This window comes from Nannospalax galili, unplaced genomic scaffold (assembly GCF_000622305.1).
Source record: "Nannospalax galili isolate Female #2095 unplaced genomic scaffold, S.galili_v1.0 scaffold962, whole genome shotgun sequence".
NCBI lineage: Eukaryota > Metazoa > Chordata > Mammalia > Rodentia > Spalacidae > Nannospalax > Nannospalax galili.
The window spans coordinates 225,860-242,131 of NW_008348537.1; the positions used below are offsets into that span (position 1 = coordinate 225,860).

Here is a 16,272-nt window from a genome sequence, read left to right on the forward strand (position 1 = left end):
ACTATATACATATAACAGATATATGGCAAAAAATAAATGCAAATTTCACTGCAAGAGAACAGAAGCAATGTTGCTATAAGACTGTCCTGAACATACTGCTTTTAGGAGTAAGGAGAAACCAGGATAATCCTGAAAAATGGTTTAAATCATCATATAAAACAGAATCCATGCATTTTGTACCTATATTTCCACAAAATATTCTTATATACATGACAGTTCTATCTGTGCTGATAAACTAAAAAGGAAAGCATATATAAAACTTCCATACATCCAAATCATTCTGCCACTTTAATACAACGACCACATTATGAGCATGGGCTAAAAACTTCAAGTGCAGCAAGTGCAGATGGGTGTCATTCTGCTTAAATTCTGAGCCAATGCCACTTAATACCTCATAAGGATCATTTGATGTCATTGCCAGACCTAAATGAAATAGTACCATCAATATCAGACAATGGTTTGGGGTCTACAGTTTGTTTAGGCATGTCTTCAGGGAAAGTATGTACAAAATAAGACTTTATTTAAGTGGGTAAAAGCCAAGTTTCCCCTTTATTGGGTTCCTACATTAGAACTGAAACTCTCCCTAAACCCTCTGACAAAGCAGATGGCTTACAAAGCCTGGCCCCACCAGGGTTCAGGCACATCATGTCACATGGCTCATACAGCTCATACAGGACACTGGCACCCACATCACACTGTACCTCACCCCGTTTCCCCCTTGAACAGTCTACAGTCTCACTCTATGCAAACACCTCTACATGTTACATTACGTGGTTTTCCTCTGAATGTTTTTCTAGTGCTGCTCATCTGCTAGGATGAAATTTATTCCGCCCTGGTAAATGTGCTCACTTTCCTGTGCTTTGAGTTCTGAGGTCTTCCCCCACACTCCCTGATGGTTTCTTATGAAAGCTATCACTTCTCAATCTTACTTCATCCTCAGACTTCTGCTAACATCATCAAGTAAAAGTAAATCCTCTGTGCATAAACAGACCTCATCCCTTCAGCAGTCTGCTTCATAGGAAGATTTACTCTAAATTAACACTTAGAAAATTAAAGGAGGAAAAACATGTGTTATGGCTTTAAGTCACTTCTCAGACAGACACTAATTTATGCCAAAACACAAATTTTGTTCCTTTTTTCTGTCCAGTAATGGGGGTTGACTCTAGGCTCTCGGCTCTCACATGGTAGGTAGGCACGCTACCACCACTGAGTTATACCCCCAGCTCCCACCCCCAACCTGCTTTTATAGACTTGATTTCTAAATGACCTGTATCCTTTAGCAATATTAAAAATATTACTGAACTTTTAGTTGCCATGTAATGCTAAAACATTAATATAAAAAGTGGACTGGGAGCCGGGTGTGGTGGCGCACACCTTTAGTCCAAGCACCCGGGAGGCAGAGGCAGGCGGATCTCTGTGAGTTCAAGGCCAGCCTGGTCTACACAGTGAGTTTCAGGCCAGGTGGGACTACAGGGAGACCCTGTCTCCAAAAGATTAAAAAAAAAAAGTTGACTGGGACAGTATATGACAGTGTTTTCATAATTTATGAGAAAAACCTCATGTTTAGACTGAGAACAGAAATCTGAACCTGTATTATAAGATTTAAGAATTATACTTGCTAGTAACTGAGAATTCAGGTGCCAAGAATACACCACATCTACTTCACGCAGCCCACCAAAATTAGGGCAAGCAATCCACAGAGCAATGAGAATATGGTGATTAGTAAAAGCAGACAATCTCCTACCCTCAATGAGTTTACCTTCTAGATATAAACGAGGTCTAGGAATATCTTGATTTTAAACTGGGTGGCCAGGATGACCTCAGTGATCAGGTGTATCTGAGAAATGCCAGGAGATAAGGGAGAACTTCCAGGCAGATAGGAGAAGGAAGGGTGCTGCAGGAACAGGGAAGAGTGAGGGCAAAGGTCCTGCCAAGGGGTGGGGCTGGACAGTTAGGAAAGGGCACAGCCAGCAAGTCTGTGCAGCTGCAGCCGAGTGAGAGAAGGGCTTAAGGAGAGGACAGAGAAGTTAGCAAGGCATGGGCATGTGGGCTCCTACATGCCTTGATAAAGACTTCCACTGAATGGGATGGAAAGATGTTAGATGGATTTATCTACAACAGAACATGGCCAGCTGGTACCGAGAGGTTTCTGGCTGTTCTACTGAGGGGGCTCAGTCAGCAGACAGACTGGTACTAACTCAGAAGACAATAAATGGAGTAAGAATACCAGAGTGATGGCAGTAGAGGTGGAGCAAACCAGCTGTTCCTAATGCCCAGCACAGAGCATCTGGTGATAGACTGAGCATAAGGCGTGGATGAAATGAGAGCTGTGTCCTGAAATGGAGAAGGCAGAGGGAAGACAACCTGGAGACAGACAGAATATCCACTCACTCTAGACGCATCAAGTATGATGTATTTATTTAGATCCAAACGAAAAATTAAGTACACACTTGGACATGAACCAGAAGTCATGGGAGAGGTCTTAGCTAGATGCATGTTACTGGGTCAATAGCAGATAGAGGGGACTTAAAGTCAAAAGATTAAACAATGTTCTCTCTTCTAACCATAAAGATGAGAAAAATAAGAATGAAGTATACTTATTTGTAGAGACAGGAAACAATTATGGGAGGGGCCCTATGCAAGTTCACTAAGAGCTCTCATGTTAGTAAACGTAAGCCCTGATCATCAAGAAAACCCAGTATCACAGACATTTCTAGAGTTCAAAAGGTAGTACAAAGGTAGCCAGCAGACCCTACATCTAGTCGAGAGAAAACACATGACTCAACAGGGAATGACTGATGAGGGGTGGGGAGGAGACTCCAAGAGGACCAATACATATTCTAGACAGTGACTGTGTCTCAGGAATGCTGGCTGGTCTAAGGGAAGAAAAGCCAAAAAGACATCAGCCAACACATTATTCTTCCAGACTACAAGCTGGCAAAATGCAGGATGCCACAGGGTGACATACTGGTGCTCACTTATAAACCCAGAGCTGGAGGTAGAGGGAGATGGACATCTGGGGCTCACTGGTCAGGCAACTTAACCTAATCGGCAAATCCAGGCACCAGTGAGAGAAAAAACCAAGGGGGACAAGCTCCTGATGAACAACATCTGAGGCTGACCCTGGCCTCTACACACGCATGCATGCATACCTGCCTACATGTGAACACACACACACACACACACACACACACACACACACACACAAATTAGCAATGGATATGAGGATCTATCTGTATTGTTTAAACGGGGACTGTGTTTACCACCAATTCTTCATAATCACCCTTATCTCTCTTTCCTAACACATAGGAAGAGCTGAATTCCATGAAGCTGGTGGGTCAGCCTACCCTACAATGCTCTTCAGAATCAGCTGTGCTGCTTTTCATTTAACACAAGAATCTTCCACAGCCAAAAGCAACTTCAGGAGGGAAGGGTTTGTCTCAACTTACAGGTTATAGTCTATTATCGTGGAATACAAGAATCCTTGAAAACAGCAGCATAGTTGATGGAGACATCTTCAGTTCAATGTCTCCTTAATATTTCTGGTGTAAGAGAGCACTCTGGCAGTACTTGAGAAGACAGAACATCAAGTGTCCCTGGAGACACTTGGGGCTATCTTCCTCTTTCACAAACTTGAGCACATCAATAAAGGAAGAACAATCCCCTCTATGACCAGGAGTATCTACAGGTAGAAACTGTACAAGTTATTTCCTTGAATGTAACACATGTAAAGAATGGCCCACAGGTCCAAAAATAATTTTCTAAATTCTACCACAAATGAAGGTCTGCATCCAAACCTTACTTAACGAGCTGGGGACATAAATCTTAAAATACTGATGCCCAGAGTTTTTAAGATACCAGTATCATTTTATTTTCTTCATTAGATACTTTAGGGAGGCACACTGGCAACTAGAACTTCAAAAGACAAGTGTCAGGCACAAAGTCCATGATCATCTTTATCAGCTTAATTTGTGCTTCAGAAAACTGAATCATTAAAAGAGCAAAGATCACTATCTAAGAGATTCAGTGCAACTACACAGGCTAATACACCCAGAAAACAGTGTGCTATATACACTGCAAGTAAAAACAGGCCTATAACATGTATTCCAAAAGCAGAGACCACCACAAAAATAGTGGGGACCTATTTCTGTACTAGTTTGCTTTCTGTTGCTGTGATAACACCATGATCAAAAGCAATCTGGAGAGGAAAGAGTGTTTAATCTTTTAACCTCTACCTCCAGGTTACAATTCATCACTGAGAAAATTAGGATACAAAACTCAAGCAAAAACAGAGACAAAAAACAAATGCTACTCATTAGCTTGCTCCCAGGGTCACAGCTGGCTGCCTTTCTTACACAGCCCAGAACAATCTGCCAAGAGATGGCACCACCCGTAGCTGGCTGGGCCCGCCTACATCAATTACCAATCAAGAAAATGCCCCACAGATATGCCCACAGGCCAATCTGATCAAGGAAATCCCCAAAAGAGGCTCCCTCATGTAACTCTGGGCTATGTCAAGCTGACAGCTGAAGTTAACTAGGAGAACGTCTTATTTATAAAATTATCCTACATTTGGTATTATCACAACAGATTACTACTTCTAGGTATAACATATACACTTATTTTTAAGACTACATTTTCTATTATGTATTTCCCATACTGTTCACATGCCTTTTTAAGATTTATTTTTTAATTTTAATTATTTGTGTGTACATATGAATGCAGGTGCCCTTGGTGTCCTGAGGTATGACTTGGATCTCCCAAGGAGCTGAAGTTACAGGTAGTTCTGAGCTGCCTAGTGTGGGCCACTTGTGCTGGCAACTGAAGTCAGGTCCTCTGCAAGAGCAGTACATGCTCTTACCCACTGAGCCATCTCTCCACTATTCTTAGATACACAGGAGTTCAAGGTCAGCTTTGGTTATATGAAACCCTGTGTGGGCGCCCCCACCCCCCCAAAAACCTCCTACAAAAACAATTCTGTGTCCTAGGGAAATGGCTGACATATTAGGCATTCTAGTTGTTCACTAAATTTATAAATTACAAACACCAATTGTATAAATGTATAGATCCTGGGTACTTGCTAACGAATGTAAAATGTGTTTGTACATATACTTAGAATTTCAACATAATATACTAATATACAAAAAAATGTTGTTTTGAGTGAGGATCTCATGTAGCTCAAGCTGGTCTTAGAACAGCCTCTGTAGTTAACAATGCCTTGATCCCTAATCCTCCTGCATATGCCTAGGCCCCAAATCAAGAATATTTCATTTCAGTTTCCATTCTTGATAATGAAATCACTACAAATGTTCTAGCCTTGGTCACCTTTCTTTCCAATAGTTAAGCACAAAAAGTGCTATAAATATTCAGAAAGCACAAAGAAATCACCACATAAGTGAGAACTGCCTGACCCAAATGAATGGGCATATTTATTAAGTATCTGCCACATGCAACTCATTATTAGGCTAGTTGCTGTGGGGGAAGAAAGAGTGAAAAGACACTGTCCCTATCATCGTGTACAGAGTCATAAATAATTTTAGAGCAAAGCTAAAATAATTATAATACAAAGACGGCTGAACATCAACTTGTGACTAGAAAAGCTGTCAAGGAAAGGCTAACCTTAAGAGAAATACACAACTTTGAAAGATCTGAAAAGCTGTTGTGTATCAAGGAAGAGGGAGACTAGTGACATCTAGAAACTGAAGAAGCACTAATCCAAGGAGAAAGAACCAAGGCTGGAATGAAAGTGGAATGAAAGATTTGCAAAAAGTCAGCAGGGGAGACTGTGTAGGCCTTTCACACACAGGCTGGACTAAGACCAGGATCCTGAGGACAAGGTAAACAAGAAAGGTCAGCAGGAGTCCACAGCTTCTAAAATGTTGGCAGAGAATGTCCTTGTTCAAATAAAGTTAAACATGGACTCCAGGGTTACTGCCTGTCAATAAAGTGAAGCATGGTTGTGGTTCATTTCTCCAGGGCGGAGGCATTCAATTCCAGAACCTATGTTTTCTCAATGTCTTATGAGATATTTATTTAAACACTTAGGCAAGTGGAAGTCATGAAAAATGCCTGCCACAGTTAGGAAAGCAGTAAAGTTTATACTGAGTCTACACGAGGCAGCAGAACTTTAACTTTCAGAGCATGCTACATGGCCAGGTTTAATTCCCACATTTTTTTTTTTTTTTTTTTTTTTCGCTTAAAAGACACAAGACTCCTATGGTGTCGAAGCCCTACCTGTCCATCCTCACTTTTACCCCTGCCCTCCATTTAGTCTACCAACCTTCCACCATCAAGTAGAGCTACAGTTCCCTGGATTAGCAAAGTGCTGCCATGTACGTACCATGGAGAAGCCTTCAAACTAACAGACAGGGCTGAATCCTGCTCATATATAGATAGGTACAATGTCTGCTGGCTTATATATTTCCTGAACAGTGCATTGTCGATATGCAAAGATAAATATTTCCATATAAAAGAAATCCAGAGTTCTAGTTTCTTTTGAAAACTAAGCTGGCAATATTCAGCATCTCACCAGTCACCCAGCTTACTGCTAGCATCACTTGGCTCCTGTTGTCATTTATGATTCTTTCTGGTTTTCAGGGTCTTCAGATCACTAGGTTGGTAGTCACTACTCAAGAATGATGGTTAATTAAGAGCACAGTCTGACTTCACATCCCAGCACTGACTAGTTAAGAAACTTTGGCCAAGTTTACTTCCTTATGTTTTAAATATCTGTTCTACAAAATGGAAACAGTAACACTGCCACCTAATTTAGAAGGTAGATTGGGAAAGAAATTAGTTTGCCCAAAACAGTAGTTCTCAATGGGGCATGACATTAGGGAGCATGTGCTCTTAGCCCTGGGACATCTGCTATGTAGGTTTAACTACAGCAGGAGTTAATGGCATGTAGGAATAAAGGCCAGAGATGGTCTTTATCCCATAATGCAAAGGATGGCCCCCATAACAAAGAATGCTCCAGTCCCAAATATCAGTGGTGCTGAGGATGAAAACTCCTAACAGGCCATCAGAACAGGGAACAGAAAAAAAAAATCTTCCCTTCTAATTATTATTAGCAATGCCAAAAGCAAGTCCTGGCTTGATGCCCTCACCTTTGCCAAACAAATTTCTAAGACCGCAGGAGCTGTTCCTGTTACCCTTGATGAATTTCCAATACTAGATAGCTGAGCAGTTATGAGCTCATTACTGTTCTGGCAGAGGACCCGAGTTCGTTCCCAGCATGACAGCTCACAACCACCTTTAACTTTATCTCCTGGGAATCTGATGCCCTCTTCTGGACTCCGGAGGGACCTGCACTCGCATGTGCACACAGTCTTCCCCCTCACACATATACACATAAAAATAAATCTTTAAAATACATGAAAAGAAATTTAATTCAAACCAGTTCTGCATCACTAATTTAATGAGAAGTTTTAATCAAAGAATTATGGAATATATTTTCCTGAAATAAAAATGAGTATAATGTAATATAAAGTCTATTGTTGTGAAAGATATAGGACACAGAAATTTGTGATTACTTCAACCTAGAATATTCTATGTCAAATTCTATATTTAACAAAATGAAGATTTTCATTAGTCCCATGATTGTTTTAAAACTGTGTCTAGAGAGAAAACAGAAGAAATAGGTTTCAAACTCAAAGAGTGCTAAACCCAACATTACCCCAATTCTTGACCAAGAAGACCCTCCAAACTTAAACAATGAAGAGTGAAGGACCATTGAAGAGAATACAGGTTTTGATCTATAATCACCACAATCACCACAAAAAAGTACTTCCCAGATTCAGATCTGTTCACAAAGCAGATGAAATCATCAGAATAGCTTGTCATTTGGGGTCTAAGAACCTGTCAGGAGCTTTGATGCCAAATGCTGCACTGAGCCTGAGTGTTGACCAGGCCCAGGCCCTAGCAGCAGAGAGCCCCTAGTCTCTCTGGGCCTCAGGTCTCCCATAGATAGTATCAACAAGTAGAAATTACTGCTACTATCTTCCAATACCATAAACACAAAGACCAGTGATTCTATCTGTAACAACATGAGCTCATTATTTATAGTTCAAAGATTTAAGTTTCTCTCAAGGGACCTCTTGGTAACCATGGAAGTCAGACCCCTAAATGGAACAGGGCAGGGGCTCCTTTGTCCAATCAAAGCCAAGAAAGGCTTACCAGTGCTTCTCTCAAAGATGAAGTAACAAAAATGTAAATAGAGCTAAAGGGCTCTACACTCTTCAAGAACATTGCATGTTCAATCCACAGCTAGGTTTTGGGTGTTTTTTTTTTTAAAAAAAAAACTTAAAAACAAATTTATTGAGAACGTCATACACGCACATAAGAGGCTTTAATAAAATATACACCCATTCCCTCCCCTCCAACTCCTCCTATATCTCCCCCCATCACTTTTTCTGGCAACTTTGTGTACTCTCTTTTTTTAATGGGGCTTTTTGATACTCTAACATTCCTCCCTCTGAAGAGGTAACCCTAAAATCTTTTAGGGATTAGATAAGAGCTCCACTTTTAATCAACGAGGATTCAAAGACTCATGTATGATAGTACGCTATGATCAAGGTTGGTAAACCATTGATCAAGGTTGGTAAACTGTTATTACGGAGGAAAAAAAAAATCCCAAAAGTGCTGTGAAAGAGAATGTTTTCATTCAGGAGACACAGAAATATTTTCTTGAGAAAGTCCAAGATCTGAGAGGATTCAAACACAGGCTGAGCTTTGACCTACAGAAACCTACTGCCAAAGAGCATTTCAGGCAGACACAAACGAGAGTACTGAAGCAAAAGCACGAATCACAGGCTTCACCGTGAATGGACAGCATGGATCCCGAAATGCGGGGCCTGATGATGATAGCCTGGGTTTCCTTAGAACAGGGATACTGGCCACAAGAGAACTCCTCCTGAACAGAGACACCAAGTCTAAATCTTTCAATGTTTAAGAAAGATGCTAATTCCATTCATTTCATTCTGACTAATGAAAAACACAATTACCATTAAAACAGCTGTTCAAAAAGCCAACCAGAAAGCAAATTAATATATTTATTAATATATTTTTAAAAATATTTTATTTATTATTTTTATTTTATGTGTACAAGTATATTGCCTGCATGTATGTGAGTGCACCCGTGTCGTGCCATGCCACGGAGGTCAGAAGAGGGCGTCGGATTCCTCTGGAACTGGAGATAAGGACAGTTTGTAGCTGCCATGTGGGTACTGGGAATCGAACCTGAGTCCTCAGCAAGAGCAGTCAGTGCTCTTAACTGCTGCGCCATCTCTCCAGCCCCATTATTAATGTATTTTTATTCATCTACTGTAGCTCGGTCATAGTCACTGAAATAAGCAAACCTTGGGAGTAATGGTTCTTTTCAAAATTTAGGACTAAACTATTTCTCGACCATATAAATGTAATATACTTAATATATAAATATATTAAATAGAATTAAGAAAAATTACATCATTGAACTGACCCAAGCAGTTCCTCAACCCTGGGAAGAATTCCACTTGCTACCAGAAACCATGAACCAGCAAATTGTGTGTGACATTGCCACATATCTAACAGGAAGACCAAGCTGGAAAAATACTAAGAACTTTCAAATTGCTTTAAAATATTTCTGGAATCAAGACTTTAAAAATATTTTTTTGAGGCACTGGGAATTGAATATGGATCTCATGTATTCTGTCCCTGAGCTCCAATCCTGACTTTTTATTTTTACTGTTTATTACACAGTAGGGTCTTGCTAAGTTGCCCAGGCTAGCCTACAAGTTGGGATTCCCCCTCCCTTAGCTTTTCACATAGCTGGTATTACAGGTGTATCACTGTACCTGCATCCAAAGACCACTTACAAACCATACCCTTCTTTCTAACAAAAAAGAAGGTTGTATTTAGAGTATTGACCTCTACTCACTGTTCAGAAAAGGAGGAAAAAAAAAGACTATTTTAGCCCAAGAAGCACTGTCCCATCTTTCAAATGATCCTTTGTGAGTTTACAGACAGTATATTCTAGATGTTAAAATACAATATATATTCTCCTGATTATGTAACTTTCAAGAAGGAAATAGAACAGGAAAAAAAAAAAAACTAGGCTGAAAATTTTGGGGGGTGAGAATTTGGCATGTTTGGTCATTTTGGGAAATTACTGCATTTCCATGGGGCTCCATAGCCCCACTTCCACTGAGAAGGCCCATTCTGTTGCATGATCTCTACAATACCACAGCATGAACCAAGTTTTAATTAACAGAGATCTGTAGCACCTGCTATATACTGGTGGGAGGGGCGCAGGAGGCAGGGCACTGTGAAGTAGACTTTGGAGTAAGGCTAAAATACTCCATCAGCACTAGCGGAGTGGCCTTAGTGTAAGTCTCCTTCACTGATAAAAAGTTTAATGTTTACTTTTAAAAGATGTTTGAAGTAACAGAATGTGTGCAATGTGTCCAGCATACTGCAGGCACTAAATAAGGCAGTGTGTTCTTGGTCAGGTAAAAAAAAAGTTCTAATGGGAAAGGATAATCTACTTAATACTGTGCTTTCTTATAACTTGTTTGGAGAGAGCCAAGACTGCTGGCCAGTGTTTTCCAAATGGAAAGTAGGTAAAGACTTGATTGAAGAGAGATAAAAGCTGGAGCTGAAGATAAGCAGGTGGCTTGAATCCTGCACATAACAACAATGGAAAGGAAAAATGTATGGGATTTAATGCTAGAGGAAAGAAGACCGTTTTCATTAGAACCCCTGAAAAGAAAAGTAAAATGAATTGAATGTACGCAATGATTTCATAACCACAATGAAAACAAAGCTGCTTAGAGCCTATGAGTGCCTCTGAAGGAAAACAAGAAGGCCATTGCAATACACAAATCATCTTAATCTGTCTGTAGTTCCCACAGGAAGCAGGTGATGCAGGTCCTGCTCCCCTCTACAGTGTCATCTCCTACCACTGTCCACCAATCTGGCTTTACTGTTCCAGGCAAACTGGGCTTCCTTTACCCCTGGAACGCGCTAAACTCATTCCTTGACTGTCTTTGTACTGTTACTGGAAACTTCCAGATTTCCCCATGATTGACTCACTCCACATACTCAAGTCTCACCCAAGGCATCACCATTTTAGGGACATCCTCCAGAGCTCTTCATACCCAAGTCACAACAATGGGCCGTACTTGTGCTTTTCTGGCATTCATAACTATCTAAACTTATATTTTTGCTTGCACATTCAATCTCCACCAAAATCTAAGGTCCTGGAGGTCTACAGTGTTCAATACTCTAAGACCTAAAGCAGTGTGTAGCATACGTTCAGCATGTAAATTGCTAATGAAAAAAATCAAAAGGATAATAATTACCATCCGTCTATGGATATATATCCTCAAAGAAGTTTTAATTTCACTTTTTAATAGTGTTCTAAAATAATGCAATCATAAAAGGTCCATGTGTGATACAGCAATGTTTCAAGGAGACTGGATTCTCTCTAACAATAACAAACTATTACATGTATATGCCTATTACTTAGCAGATGGCACTGCATACATTTGACTTCATGACCATGATTACTCAGTATCTTATTATCATTAGAATCTATTAATAAAGTCAGAACACTGTAAGTTGCTCTCTTCCATCAAATCGTGCTTCTAGGAAGAGGATGGCTACATGAAAGGTAGATGGGAATTAGCTTTAGAGCCCTGAAACAAAGACATCTAATGGGGCACCCTGGGGTAATTCAGGTGAACTGAGAGATTAGACCTGCTATTATGTTACTTTACTAAACTTACTAAAACCATCCAGACGATCAAGGGATAGATTCAGTGATTCCATCTCTGGACACCGTCTGGCATATTAAGAGAACACTAAGAAAAGTTACACAACGTCAACCCATGTTCCAACTAGAAGAGGAAGGAAAAATAAAATGCTATTGAGATTAAAAAAAAAAAAAAAAAAAGGCAGTTTGAGTGGACAGAGCAGCGAACTGAAACCAAGGCTACTGCATTCATGACTCATGCTTTAATGTTCGTTCTGTTTCGAACAGGGCATTTCTTGAAGAGTACAAAAGGCCGGTAGCCCACTGTGCCCAGCCAGCCCACCCTCCCACCCCCGTGGTCCTCCCGGGTCTTGCCGAGGGCCCAGGGCGCCGGCTGGACCACCGCATCCTGGAGGAGGCTGGAGAGTGCGGCTCGCATCCTGCATCCCTCCCCCAGTCTCCGCCCAGGCCGCGGTGGGCTGTACCGGGCAACCGGACTCCGTATCACACAGTCGCGCCCCGCTCTGGCACCGCAGGACGAGCTGCATGGCCCCCGCCAGGTCTCGGGGAGCCCGGGAGGCCCCGGACCTCGGGACTCGGCTTCCCAGCCTACCTCGTCGGCGGTACGGGCGGCCCGCCGGCCTGATGACCCGCTGGCGGTCCCCGCCGGCTCGCACTGGGGCGGGGCTGCGGGGCGGGACCGGCCGAGCCCAGGATGCTCTGCCTCAGCGACCGCAACCCTGGGCCGCCGGAGCCCGTGACGTCAGCACGCTGGCCGCGCGCGCGCGCAGCAGTTCGGAGGGACAGAAACTTGGGCTGAGGGCTAGGTGCGCTGCAGGAGCCCGCCGATTGGTTAAAGGACCTGTCAGTCTGATGCTGACCAGTAAGCGGTTTCGGAAGGGATTGGGGCGGGCTGGGCCGCCTGGAGCCCAGGTCGGGGTTTGAGAGCTTGCTGTGGTAGAAGTCAGCTGCTGTGTGCTGTGGGGTTGTTCTGTTGGGGTTCTACAGATGTCCTTCAGTCATTCTGTGGGATTTCAGGCCCCTGACACCTTGCCTTGGACTGTACACCCGGACTCCAACTTGAATTCTTTGCTCCCCCAAACTTATGTTGGAGGCCTCTGAGGTCCCCACTCCATAACACCTCCATCATTAGTGCTAGTTGCATCAAATTATATTTGCGTGTTGTGATCCTTCGAGATTGGACACTAAGTGTTGGTTTATGTAAAATATTTAACTTTTCAGAGTAGATGCTACAGCTACCTCATTCAAAAATGTAAAGGAACAGAGGGATAAAATGCCTACACCCCAGTTGCTGAGGTGCTCTGCCTCTTGGAGGCAGAGAGTATTGATACTCATAAAGACATTTCCAAAGTCATTCCAAGTAAATTCATATAAATCTAAAAAAATTTAGCATTACAAATTAGCTGAAACAACGTTTCATACACTCATTAAAAGCTCAATCTTTATATAAAACTTCTTGGTTCCTGTGCACTGACGTGTGTAAGATACGCTCAAGTTGAGATCTAAGCCTACACAAACATCTGCCTCTCTTTTTAAATACTACACAATAGTCCTCAGAACCAATAGGTGTAATTTGCCATTTCCCTGCCCTCAGATATGTGCTTTGTTTCTTTCATTGTTAAGAGCAGAAATGTATTTAACTGCAGGCAAAACACACATAAAATAAAAATAAATCTGATTATCCAACATTTGCAAAGTGATTATATTTTCAATTATGTTCTTTTTACCTTTTGTACATGTATATTTATGGCTATCATCTCAACATGAGTCCATTATCTCACATATATTGTGAATAAATAGTGTTTCTTAGTGTGTCATCTTTTCATTACACAATTAATCTTGAGTTCTTAGGCTCTGGTATGAGTTAATATTCTTCCTGGTTCTCAGGTGATGAAAAGAACTTAAAACATTTTAATTTCCTTCGTTTTATGCAATTCTTGTTATGTAATTAAATTGTCTTTTAAATATGCCCAAAATATAATTTTACTTTACAGAAACGGTTTACATTTAACCATATATCTATCCGTCCTTTGCTTTTCATTACTTCAGACAACTCTGGGAACTTAGCAATGATTTCTTTACTAAAGGTTAGAGCAAGTCTGTTGCTGATAAAATCTCTACAAGGTATCTAAGATGAGATACCACTATCTATTACTCCAAGCTAGTTTGTATACTCAGGTAGAACTACTTCCTTTTCAGATTGGATGCAGCAATATGGTTACTCATGGGAGTAGTCACAGGTGGATACTTGGTTTGACATCAGCATCAATACTATCTAAGAATGGATTGAGCATGTTGATAGATACCAATATTGTTTTAGAGTCATGCCATGGATGACTAACAAAAGGGTCTGTGGTGATGTTCGAAACATGGCCCAAGTATGCATCTCCACAGCCTGGTTCATTTTTAAAAATTAGTTTTTTACTAAGTAGAAACTATCAGAATTAAATCTTGGTCAGAACTCTAAAAAACCAGAGTTTTTCAAATGTTTATAGTAATAAAACAAGAAATGTGTCAAAAAGTTAAAATGATTGGAGAGTTTCAGATCATTTTTGCTTAGTGTTGACCAACTCCTATTCCTTCCTGCAACCTGGACAACAGCAGTCTGTGTTCCCATGGTCCCAGAGGAGGCCTTTAAAGAATGGCATTTGTCTATTCTAAACTATCTCAGGCTCCATGAGAACTGGTGAAAGGTAACTCTTTGTTTTGCCTAACTCAGAATTCTCTCAGACCAGAAGGTTTGGGTAGTTCTTAAAAGCATTCTAGGGCTCATTAGGACTAGTGAACACTCTGCAACTATGGGTGTGGATGCACTATAACCACCTTCCTCAAGTTCTGCAGCCACTACTCCCCTGCCATGTTGGACTGTAACCTAGAACTGTTCTCCAAAATAAGACTTTTCTGCCTTAGTTGCTTTTGTCTATTTTCTCATGGCATTTTGCAAAGTAACTGATGCATCCTATTAATGAGCTGTGCAATATTGTAGCAAAAGGCTTCAGATAATAAAGAAAGAGAAGGTTTCATTTGGCTCACATTCATAGAGGGTCCAGTCTATAGATAGCTGTCCTCACTGCTTTTAGGCCCATGACAAGGCTACATCATGGTGGAAACACATGGTGAATGAAGCTGTTAAAATTATAGCAGCTGAGAAGCAAATTAAAAACAATGAAAAGATGGTCTGGACTTCCAATGTCCGGTTCCTGTGTATACCCCTAGTGATACAATGCTTCCACTATGTCCTAAATATTCTAACACTTCCAATTAGTGAAAAACTTTTAGCACATAAGCCTTTGGAGCACATTCAGAATCCAAAATATAGCAATTCATCTTAGGAGCTGAAAGAAATAATACTGAAAATGAGCAAAACCTACAGGACATATGATATATCAACAAGGATGCCAAAATGTTCAAGAGAATGAAAGAGAAAGGGCATTAGAGGAGAAACAGATGTAAGGCTCCTCAAATTTTACGCAGAAAATAGAGAATAGAATAGAAAGTAGAGCCAATTAGTCAGAACTGAAAGGAGGGGTCATTACACTAGCATTGTGGAAATAAAAAAGTTAGCCAGATAATATTATGAAGAATTATTCTCAGACAAATTAAATAACCTAAGTGTAAAGGACAAATTCCCAGAAGCATACAAATTCTCCAAACTGACTCAAGGGGGAAAAAAAAGGAACAGAAAATATGAACAGATATCAAGAGAAGAGATTAAATCAGCTAAAAAATATTTAAAGATGAAAAAGAAAAATTCTAAAATAAAATATGCAATAGGTAAGGCTTTGGATGGAAAAATCCTGGCCTAAAAAAATTGAGTCAATTAGTTAGGAAATTGTGCGTCATTGAGAAAAACAAGGGTATAATCAAAAAGAGCTAATTACCTCATAAGTACTTATCTGTGTTAAGTCTCTGGGATTTTTTAAAAAAACAAATACTGAAGATATTCTGTTGGTATGCATGGCCACACAATATCTGAAAAGGGTCACAAGGATCTTCTTCCCACAGAGCTCATTTTATCCGACAGTGATCAATTCATCATTGAGCTTGATGAAGTGTGGTTCAGTGATAATACATCATACCTGCCCTCCACATTAGCCAGTGATTCATCAGAACTTTGGGTTTTCTCGGTTTATAACAGCATCGTGTCTCTAGAAAGGAAGTTATGGAATGATTTATGCATTGGATACACAAAGTCAGAGAGCAAAATGATGCGAAATGGTTGATGTCTGACCCAGTTCTGAGCATTCTGTTAATTCATCTTCTAACTTACAGGATGAGACACCATTTAGTCTAGAAAGAGTGTCCCATACAGAATTTTAAAGGAACTTAAATATATGTTGAGGTGTGTATCAATTACTCTGCTCATCACTGTGAACAAATACGAGAAGTAACTTCAGAGAAGAGAGGTCTATTCTGGCCCATGGCTCAGAGAATGCAGTCCATTGCTGCAGGAAGGGCTTGGTGGCAGGAGCAGCTCATTTGTTTATCAGTGTGAGAATGAGGCAGCAGGTTGTCACATT

At 40.7% G+C, this 16,272-nt stretch overlaps 1 protein-coding gene across 1 annotated transcript in view; it reads right to left on the bottom strand.

Moving 5' to 3' along the window:
• The window catches only part of Stard3nl (STARD3 N-terminal like), a 41,150-nt gene extending 28,656 nt beyond the window's left edge, over positions 1-12,494 (bottom strand). Inside the window, exon 1 of the mRNA XM_008845424.3 lies at positions 12,345-12,494. The gene's annotated coding sequence lies outside the window, so the exon portion shown is untranslated. The remainder of the gene's footprint in view (positions 1-12,344) is intronic.
• Positions 12,495-16,272: the final 3,778 nt, after the last annotated feature.